This window comes from Peromyscus californicus, unplaced genomic scaffold (assembly GCF_007827085.1).
Source record: "Peromyscus californicus insignis strain IS unplaced genomic scaffold, ASM782708v3 Scaffold_4__1_contigs__length_199733344, whole genome shotgun sequence".
Lineage (NCBI taxonomy): Eukaryota > Metazoa > Chordata > Mammalia > Rodentia > Cricetidae > Peromyscus > Peromyscus californicus.
Window position 1 is genome coordinate 144237175 of NW_026294562.1, and position 10783 is coordinate 144247957.

Genomic DNA, 10783 nt, shown 5'->3' on the forward strand with positions numbered 1-10783 from the left:
AGAGTGCTGGGTAGAGAAGGCAACTGGTAAACGGTGAGTGGAAACCACAGCACAAGGTCATGGACCTTTCCCAGGTATTTTCTTGAAGTTCTTGTAGTGTGCTTCTAGGAAAAGTCCATGCAAGAGAGACAGTGAAGCATGAGGGTCTGGTGCAACTCTTTGTCTGCAACACTTCTGACTTAGTGAGTCATCCATGGAGCAGACCCTCAGATCCAGCAAACAAGGCAAAGAAACCCTCCTGGGCCATCCATGCCAAGGTCAGAGGGCTTCTTTCCACCCCAGACAATGAGTCATTAAGTGTGTCACAAGTCTGGCTGAGGGAGCTTAATTCCAGCTGTAAGTCAAGGTTTCTGTAGCAGGAGGCGCTCTTCTTTTGTTGTTAAACAGTTTCCATTCTCTAGAGCTCCCTTCTTCCACATTCCTCATTATTCTCCTGAGTAGCCAGAATGTTCCCATACATACCTTAGATTGAGGGACCTTGGACATTGCTGGTAGTTTCCATGGTGATTGCAGTCTTGTAGGCAGAGCTGCAAAGAGAATGTTGCTTTGCTCTCACAGTCACGTTTACCTAAGATTCATGCCAAAATCTTGACAATGATGAAGGTGGGGTTGGAAGGTCACTAGGCAATAAGAGACTTGCCTCATCTCTTTACCAAGTGAAAATATCGCTATGTTAAGTGAACTGTGACTCTTGTCACACCCCGAATGTTGAACTGGAGGTGCAGGTCTGTGGTAAAGCACTTCCAGACACATGCAGAGCCCTGGGTTCAACCTCCTTCCAATACCACCGCAATGAACAGGTCCCGAATATGTCAGACACTTGTTCTTAGATTTCCCAATGTTCTGTGCTGTAAGGAATACATTTCTGTATTTTATCAGCTACCTTATTTACGGTCTTCTGTTGTAGCAACCCAAACTATCTATAGTAAAAATCAAGATGACAGGGTTACCACTTCCCAGGTATCAATAGCGCAAGGTCACCTTTCCATGCCATCTTTGAGGAAGAAAGCCAGCTAATGCTACATGATGACATCATTACTTGGCTTCTGCTTACTTCCTTCCCTGATGTAGCTACTTGAGTGACTGATAAAAGGGCTGGTTCTGGTGGGCACACAGTGACCAGGCTCTGACCTTAAAGTCTATCATTTCTCCACACACAAGTCAGGCTCTAACGGACCCAAGCAGGACACTGATGTGGTGCAGGAGCCATCCCCTTCCAAACAGGTTCCAGCATGCAGCAGTCAATGAGGCAGAAGCCAGCTTGAGCTAAAACCACCCTGTCTATCTCATATGAGAATCTCTGTAGTTGATAGGCTTGGCTTCCATGGCCTAAGACAAAGCAACTCATCTTTAACAAACCTGAATCTCCACTATTGCAGGATTTTGTTTCCTTCCATTGATGGTTCTTCTATTTTTAAATATTTTTTTCATTTTTCCTATATTTTTGAGATTATAATATAATTATATCATTTCTCCCTTCTGTTTACTCACACCAACTAATTCAGAAACTCGGTTAGCTGGAAAACAAGACTGCAATTTTGCAGCAAAATTGTGTCATTGTTGGGAAAATTATGCTTCTGATTCTTAGTTTTCAGTGGGAACCTAAGCTTCATGTGTCATCGTCAGCACAGAGCTGAGTTCATGACTGCATGCTTAAAGAAAATCATCTCTGTGGACCATCATATATAATACCATGTGGAGTTTGCATTTCCCTCTGTAATCACATAACATTTTACATGTTTGAATTCTAAATGTCGCAAAGGCCCTTTCTCATTTGTGCCCATCCAGCCTACATGGGCACTTGCTTTCTATGACCTACCACAGAGCAGACTGCTTTGCAACATCTCCCTGATGTCTTCTGATTCAGAATGCTCTTCTTTGGACTCTTCACTCTTCTCCTGGACTGGAGTAAACAAAGCTCTTGTTCATCCCAATAAACTACTTAATTAAGAAGAGTTGTTGAAATGTCGATAAATATTCAAAGGGAAGCTTTCTGGAGAGCATTTGAAATTCAAACGATCCAGCTATGATAAATGAGAGCTGAGGCAGACGACTGTTAGTCAACCACCTGAATTCACTTATGAGTACCACAGCACCACAGAGAGCGAGAGAGCAGAGGGACACAGTAAGGCCCTTGGGAGGCTCACCTGGACAAGTGGGAAGAAAGGGAAGGAATCTGGCTGCTGTACTTCTAGCCTGTTCAGATGCAAGTTTTCTGGAAGCCAATTGGAGAAGTGCTCTGAGGATTAGGAGAAAAAATGGTGAGGACAAAGTCCCCTGTACTGAGCGGTGCCAGTGCCACCCATCTGTGGTTATGCCAATTTCCATAGTCTCCTCCCATCTGTGGTTATGTCAATTACCATGGTCTCCTCCCAACTGTGTTCATGTCAATTGCCATGGTCTCCTATGCCATGGTCTCCTATGCCATGGTCTCCTATGCCATGGTCTCCTCCCATCTGTGTTCATGTCAATTGCCATGGTCTCCTATGCCATGGTCTCCTCCCATCTGTGTTCATGTCAATTGCTATGGTCTCCTATGCCATGGTCTCCTATGCCATGGTCTCCTCCCATCTGTGTTCATGTCAATTGCCATGGTCTCCTATGCCATGGTCTCCTCCCATCTGTGTTCATGTCAATTGCCATGGTCTCCTATGCCATGGTCTCCTCCCATCTGTGTTCATGTCAATTGCTATGGTCTCCTATGCCATGGTCTCCTATGCCATGGTCTCCTCCCATCTGTGTTCATGTCAATTGCCATGGTCTCCTATGCCATGGTCTCCTCCCATCTGTGTTCATGTCAATTGCTATGGTCTCCTATGCCATGGTCTCCTATGCCATGGTCTCCTCCCATCTGTGTTCATGTTAATTGCCATCCTCAAACACACTGGAAACTAAACAACCATTTGAGAATCAAGTATGGAAACATTCCAATTTTCCTATTGTCTCATATTTTATTCTTCACTAGTAGCATTCTTGTTACACCTTTTTACCTTGTAGTGTTGGGGATTGAACCCAGACCAGGAGCATGCTAAACTTACTCTCTACAATGAATAATAATGATGGCAGCACCACCTTCTGTTCCATGTAATACAACCCTGTGACTGACAGTCAATGGTGCCCACAGTTCTGGGTTCATCATCAGAAGAGGGGAACTTTCTCTGTCCTTTTCCTGATGCTTCTTAAAAGGCAGATGTATGGCTGACACCACGTAGCCCTTTGGGATCTGAGATAATCTTGGAATTATAAAGCAAAAGAAGATTGCATCCCTCAAACTGTAGACTATCACATTTTTGGTAGACTGGCTATTTCTCAATTGTTTGTGGAAAAATTAGACATTATGTTATAAAAATTCCTTTTAATTTTTAGCAACAAAACTTCATTTTTAACAGCTTCATTGATATATAAGATAAAAATCCATTCATTTAAAATATACAATTTCACCTTTAAAAATTGTATCCATAGTCATGGACAACTACAGCGACAGTGAAACCTGGAGAGCTCTGAGCTGATGGTTGCCTCCTCAGATCCCCTTATTCTAGGTAAGAAAAAAATTGGACTTATTTTTCTTACCATAATGTTCTCAAGGTTCATTCATGTTAAAACACATGCCAATACTTCATTCTGTTTCAGAGCCAAATACAATTCCATTATGACAGCGATGGTCTTTTGGGAAGTATTTACATCTTTGGGTTGTATAAGCAATGCTGCTGTAAACACCTACGAATAATTTTTGAGTGGACATGTGTTTTCATTTCTCTTGGGCATACCCATGAGTAGAGATGCAGTACCAACTTTTAATTCCTTCTTTTCTCATTTGAAAAACTGCCTGTTTGTTTGTGAATGAATAATTATATACTGACATTTTTTTAGTTTTAATGGTTATTTGTATTTCTTCCTCGGGAAGGTGTTCTTTTGCAAATCCTTTGCCTATTTTAAAATCAAGTCTCATATTCTTTTTTCCTAATATTGAGTTGTAAGAGTTCCCTACACACTTTAGACCAGTAGTTCTTAACCTGTGGGTTGCAACCCCTTTGGGGGTTGAACAACTCTTTCACAGGGGTCACCTAAGATCATCAGAAAACATAGATACATGGCTGCTGTACTTCTAGCCTGTTTAGATGCAAGTTTTCTGGAAGCCAATTGTAGCAAAATTAGAGTTACAAAGTAGCAATTAAAGTAATTTTATGGTTGAGGGTCACCACAATGTGACCAACTGTACTAAAGAGTTGCAGCACTAGGAAGGTTGAGAACCACTGCTCTAGACAGGGACCCTTTACTCGTGGTTCACAAGAGTTGGGTTCCGAGACAGAAGAGAGCTGTTTGTGGAGCATTGCAGCTTTAGGATGCAATGTCAAGTTTCCCAAGCTGATGCATAGATTTCTTTCTGTTAATTCAATGTGGCATCAGTTTTTTTAGCTTTTGGAGTATAGCTTCTTAACTTCCTTGTTAAACTTATTCCTCAGTATTTTATTCTTTTGATGCTTTAGTGAATTGAATCAATTCCTTAATTTCCTTTTTGAGTTATTCATTATATATGTAGAAAGGCAGTTTTCCTGCATTCTTATTAGTTCCATATCTCTATAGTGAATTCCTTACATTTGACACATACACTCAAGTCTTCAACAAATAAGAATAATTTAAATTATTTCTACTGTGGGTATTTTTTTTTCCATTACTTTTTCTTGTCTGACTGCCTCAGCTAAAACCTTCATTACAGTGTTGAGTAGAAATGAAAAGAAAGCATACAGGGCTGTGGCTGATTGTGCAGGGGAAGTGCCTCTTTTTTCACTATTGAATGCAGTGTTCTCTGTGAGTGTCTGAAGATTCTTCTCGTCATCCTCCTTTTTCCAATGTGCTGACTTGGCATATTTGCTTCTTTTATTATGTTTTCGTATTTTGTATTATGTGTTTTGTTAAATGCCTTACTTAATTTATTGAAATGAACATGTTAATTTTGTTTCTCATTGTATTGATATGCTTGCATTTATTTATACACATATCACTTCTTTTCACTTGTCAATACCTTGATTATTAAAAAAAATTATATACAATATATTTTGATCATATTCTTCCCCTCTTCCAACTCCTTCCAGATCCTCCCCACCTCCTTATGTGCCCAACTTCACAATATCTCTGTTTTTCTCTCTCAACAAAATGTATAATACAGAAGTCAAAACAAATAGATAAACAACAACAGCAACCATAAGACAAAATGTACCAAAAAAAAAAAAAAAAAAAGAAGCAAGCTAGTCACCTCCTCTTGAGCTTTGGACCTTCTGTGAAGTATGGCTGAGAAACTTGGACACACTCTATTAGAGAACACTGATTTCCCCTTTCCCAGTAGACATCAACTGCAATTAGCTTCTCAGTTATAGGTGGGACTTTGTGTCTACTTTGCCATGCTGGGATTTTGTCTGGCTTGTGTGGTTCCAGTGCCTACCGTCACAGTCTCTGTAAGTTCCTATGTGAATCAGCCCCTTTGTGTCTAGATCAGTGCATCACTCAATCCTCATCAGAAAAGCTTCTTAGTACAGAGACCCACAACCAGACAATGTACAGAGAGTGAGAAACTTCAGAGCACTCAGCTCTAAATGGACTTTTTAACCAACCCCCACCCCCCACATCAAGACTCAGTGTTCTATGCAGAAGAGGGGGCTAAAAGATTGTTAGAGCCAGGGGTGGTAGATGACTCCAAGAAAACAGTGTCTTGCAGACATAGCAGGGCTCATAACATATATTTATTGTTCTTCAATGTCAAGTCAGCCTTGGACTGAGATATATCCATTGTAGTCATTCTGCATAATTATTTTGATATGTTGCTAGTTTGGACAGCTACAATTTTGTAGAGGATTTTGTTTAAATAAGGGGCTGGAGGTGGATCTCTCTAGGAAGAGGAAATAAAATTGATAGTCATGGATGGACAAGAAGGGGGAGTAAAACTGGTGGATAAAACAGGGATTAAGGAGAGAAAAGGGAGGAAAAGAAGGGAATACAGAGAGGGACAGCTAAAACTAAGGGACATTTGAGGGATCATCTGGAAACCTAGTACAGTAGAAGCTCCCTAAAATATATGCATATATGAAGGCAGTCTAAGTGAAATCACCAAATAATGGGGGAGACAGAGCCCCAAGTAGACATTTCTTGTCACTAAATGAAGCTTCCAGTAATTGGAATGGGTTACATTTAATTGAGTTGTTGGCCAAAATATTCCCATGGGAAGCCTCAAAGAACCCAGGCTATTGCCAAGGTTATTAGTTGCTCTCCACAAATTGCTGAGGACAATATATGTACAACCTATTGAACATGGAGAGGTAGAGCTGGTACCTATCTAGACCTCTTACCCCTACAGACTAGTGCTCATGGTACAGGATAGTACTCTGCCCTCTGCCAAAGGAGAAAGGAGAACACCAACCCAGCTACAAACCCTTTGATCTACAATGGTGATTTGCCTGCAAGACCTGCTCATGCAATAGTCACACAATGCTTATGTGTGTAAAAAACCAATATCTGATTTGATTTGCAGCCTGCTCCATGAGATGAAACCTATGCCCAACACTGCTTTGGTGGCCATGAACCTGAGATTAGATATGCCAGGGACCTAGGGGAAAACCAAATAAAGTACTGCTGTTTTTCTGCAGGAACATAGCAATAAAATGACCCCTAGTGACATTATACTATAATCATAAATCAGTGCCTTGCTCAGCCATCATCAGAGAAGCTTCCTCCTGTAGAATATGGGAACAAATACAGAGATTCACAGCCAGAAAACGTGCAAAGAGTGAGAGACCTTGGAACACTCAGTCCTAAATAAGATGTCTTCATCAAATCCTTCCACCCAGGGCTCAGAAAACTCTGCAGAAGAGGAAGGGGAAAGACTGTAAGATCCAGAAGGGATGGAGGGAGATCAAGGAAACAAGGCCTTTTAGACACAACAGTGTTGACAAACATATAAAGTCACAGAGACAGTGTCAGCACACACAGAGCCTGGATGGGTCTGCATCAGATGGAGACCTAGAGCAGAAAGGAGAAGTGGACACACAGTCCCATCCTTAAACCAGAGACTATCTCCAATTGATAACAACTTGTAAATGAATACTTTGTGTTCTCCAAAGGAGTCTCACTGGAGAAACAACCAGTCTTTAAAGGTAGGCCATATGCCCAGAAGTAAATGGCCAACTCAAATTGAACTCAATGGTGGTTTTGGAAGTTCTTTGTATCATAATGTTGAGTCAGTGTAATGGTATTTGCTCTGCCCATGACCTTGGGCTATACGGCCCAAAGGAGGCAGTGCTTCCTGAGTTGCGCATGACCTCTTATAAGGAAAGTGAGAAGGGTCACAAAAAAAAAAAGTAGAGAGATGGCTCAGTGGTGAAGAGTACCAACTGATGTTCCAGTGGAACTGGGTTCAATTCCCAAGCTGTCTGGTGTCTTGATCACGCCAGGATTAAAAAAAAAAAAAAAAAGGACTCATGTGATCCCTCTCCCTTTCCTTATAAGAGGTCACTTACAACAGCAGGAAGCACCGCCTCCTTTGGGCCTTATAGCCCAAGGTCATGGGCAGAGCAAATACTACTACAAGTCAGGGCTTTTTTTTTTTTAACCTTGCTGTTTCTTTGTATAAATATTATGGCTTCTGATTTTTGTTTTTATGGGATTACCATATGGGCAAACATATGTGTCTCTGCATTTATATGTGATTCTTGTGGTTTTTTCTTTGACTCTTTTTCTTCTGTTTGTTTTATCCTATTCTGATTTTTTGTTTAATACTATTTTATTTTACCATTACTCCTTAGATACCTGTTGGTTTTCGAAGGAGAGACAGAAAGGGTGTGGCTCTGGATGGAAAAGGAGGTGGGGAGGAATGGGAAGGAGCAGAAAGAGGGGGAACAGTAATCAGAATATGGTTATAAAAACATCTGTTTTCAATAAAAGGGAAATGAAAGTGTTGTTTGTTTTGTTTGCTTGTTTTTCTGTAATGTATTTGGTTTTGTATTAGGATTATATTAGAATCATAAAATTATTTGGAAAGCACTGTTGTCTCCTCTGAACACTCCTATGAAGCTGGTGCATTTCTTTTAAGTGTCAATAAATGGCTGTGTATATGTGTGTATGTGTGTGTGTTTATTTTTCTTATTACTGATTTATTACTAATTTAGTCTCTTCATTTGTTAAAAAAAAACAGCTAGTTGTTTTTTAAAATCAACAAAATTTAGACAGACTTGTTAAGATAAAAGAGACTAACCTACTGGATTCAGAGATGAACTAGGAGATTCTATAAATATTAAGAAAGGATTGTTGGGCCCAGCACAGTGGTACACCCTTTTTATCTCAGCACTCAGGAAGTAGAGGCAGGTCGAGCTCTGTGAGTTCTAGGCCAGTCTGGTCTACATATTGAATTCTAGGTCAGTGAGCTCTACATAGTGAGAGCTTGTCTCAAAAATAACAAGAGATTAATGACTAATGGCATTTTGTGTGTGTGTGTGTGTGTGTGTGTGTGTGTGTGTGTGTGTGTGTGTGTGTTTGTGAAACAGGGTTTCTTTGTGCAGTCCTGGCTGTCCTGGAACTCACTCTGTAGACCAGGCCGACCTCCAACTCAGACATCTGCCTGTCTCTGACTCCTGAGTGCTGGGATTAAAGGTGTGTACTACCACCACCTGCAATCCTAATGAGAAAATTTAATGGATGGGACTTAGAAGCAGAATAGAGGCCATCAATGGCCAAGGTTTATAAGTTTCCCTTTTAGTTAATGTTCAGTTATGATTTGGAAAAATGGTATTATTTTTATTCTGATGGCAATTTATATGTGAAGCTTCTAAATGACCCAAGATAATAAATCCCACAAAATATATTCTTCTCCTTCACCTAGGTTCAATTTTTCATGAGGGAGGAATCACCAAATCGGGAAGTTCAACAGTGATTTCCAGTCATTTAAATAAATTAACTTTGATTTGAAGCTATATTACTAGATAATTGCCCATGGCTTATTTAAATTATAAGATCAGGTTTTTATTTTTAAGTCTCATTACAAAGTTTCATTCTAAAAGAAAGTTTGGTTTCTTAAGAGATGACTTATGTATCTCTAAGTAATTGGCAGACCAGATATACCGGTTGTGTAGAAATAGATCACAGCTAACTCAGAGTAGTATAGCCAACAATTTTACTGTGTTCAGGCTATAATAGTGAAGATAAGAATATTTCAAGAGAAAATCTTTGGGGGCCCAAGACTAAAGTGTCATCTTACATATGAAGCCAACTGTTTCTGGCTTTAGGTCCACCTAAGAAGTTAACTGTAAAAGCCAGAAAATAAGATTGACTTTTTATCAGCCATGCCATCTCTGTCACATTGTCAACTTCACCATGAGACAATGAAAACAGCTGTACAAATTATGTAACTGGGTACAGCTCTGTTCTAATCAAACTTGAATGTCAAAGGCTGGCACTGGTAATTTGTAGTTTGTCAAACCCCAAACTTGAGGAACATGTAACCAAGACTGTCTTAGTTAAGTTCTCTATTGTTGTAAAAACCATGGTCAAAAACAACACATGAAGGAAGGAAGAGGTTCATTTGAGATTACTGTGGTAGTCTAGCATGAAAGGAAGTCAGGGCAGAAACTCAAGGAGAGCAGAAACCTGGAGGCAGGAGCTGGTGCAGAGGCCATGGAGGAGTGATACTTACTGATTTGCTCAGTATGGCTTGCTCAACTTGCTTTCTTATAGACCCAGAACCACCAGCCCAGGAGTGGGATGCCCTAAAGTTTGCTTTCCAACATTAATTATCAATCATCGGTCAAGAACTTCACCCATAGGCCAATTTGATGGGGGCATTTCCCCCGTGAGGTTCTCTTTCCCAAAATGACTAGCTTCTGTGAATCTGACATAAATCAATCAGCATAAAGACTAGTTCAGAATAAGAACTGTGCCTCATAGGATGGCTTTCTAGTTTGCCTGAAAGCATATCCATAATGCTCCTAATAGTTTGCCTAAATAGTTTGCCTGAAAGCATATCCATAATGCTCCTAAATACGCATAAGTATTTGACTCTCCCTAAATAAGTAAGAATATTAGAAAGACTATAAACATTGACGTGAAGTTAATTACTGACTTCAACCAGACAGTTAAAGAAGAAAAGTAGATGGCACTCCATAGACAAATAATGTGAATCAAAAAAAACTTACTCATAACATGCAAATACCAGAGATTATAGTCAGAGAGAGAACTGTTTCATTCAAGCATGTGCAGAAAGGACATAAGCAGATGAGGAAGACACATGCCACAAGCTGAGAAGTTACTGGAAATCTGTATTAAAAGCTATTACTCCTATTGAACTGGCAAATTACCAACATTCTACCATCCTCTCTTCACCCTATGTACTGTGCATTTTATCAATCAACAGGAGAAAACCAAGTAGCAGATGAATGAGTATTAACAGCAAAATTACTTACTGGCTTTTTCAATAGAGAAAGAGCCTTCTCAAGGGGGCTCAAGTAGCTTCCAGTGGAAGTTTTATCCTGACATTTGTGGTCCTCACATCTAAGTTAGCATTCTCTTTGCTTACCATAAAATAACACATTTCTACTAAAATCCCAGAAACATAACCATACACAAACCAAACAATAGTGATAGTTTAAGTGTGATTGTAGCTGGAGAGATAGCTCAACCATTAATAGCACTTGCTCCTCTTCCAAAAGATCCAAAGTCAGTTCTCCATGCCCAAAATGGGTGACTAATAACTGTTTGTAACCCCAGCTCCAAGGGACCTAATGTCATTTTCTGTATTCTGTGG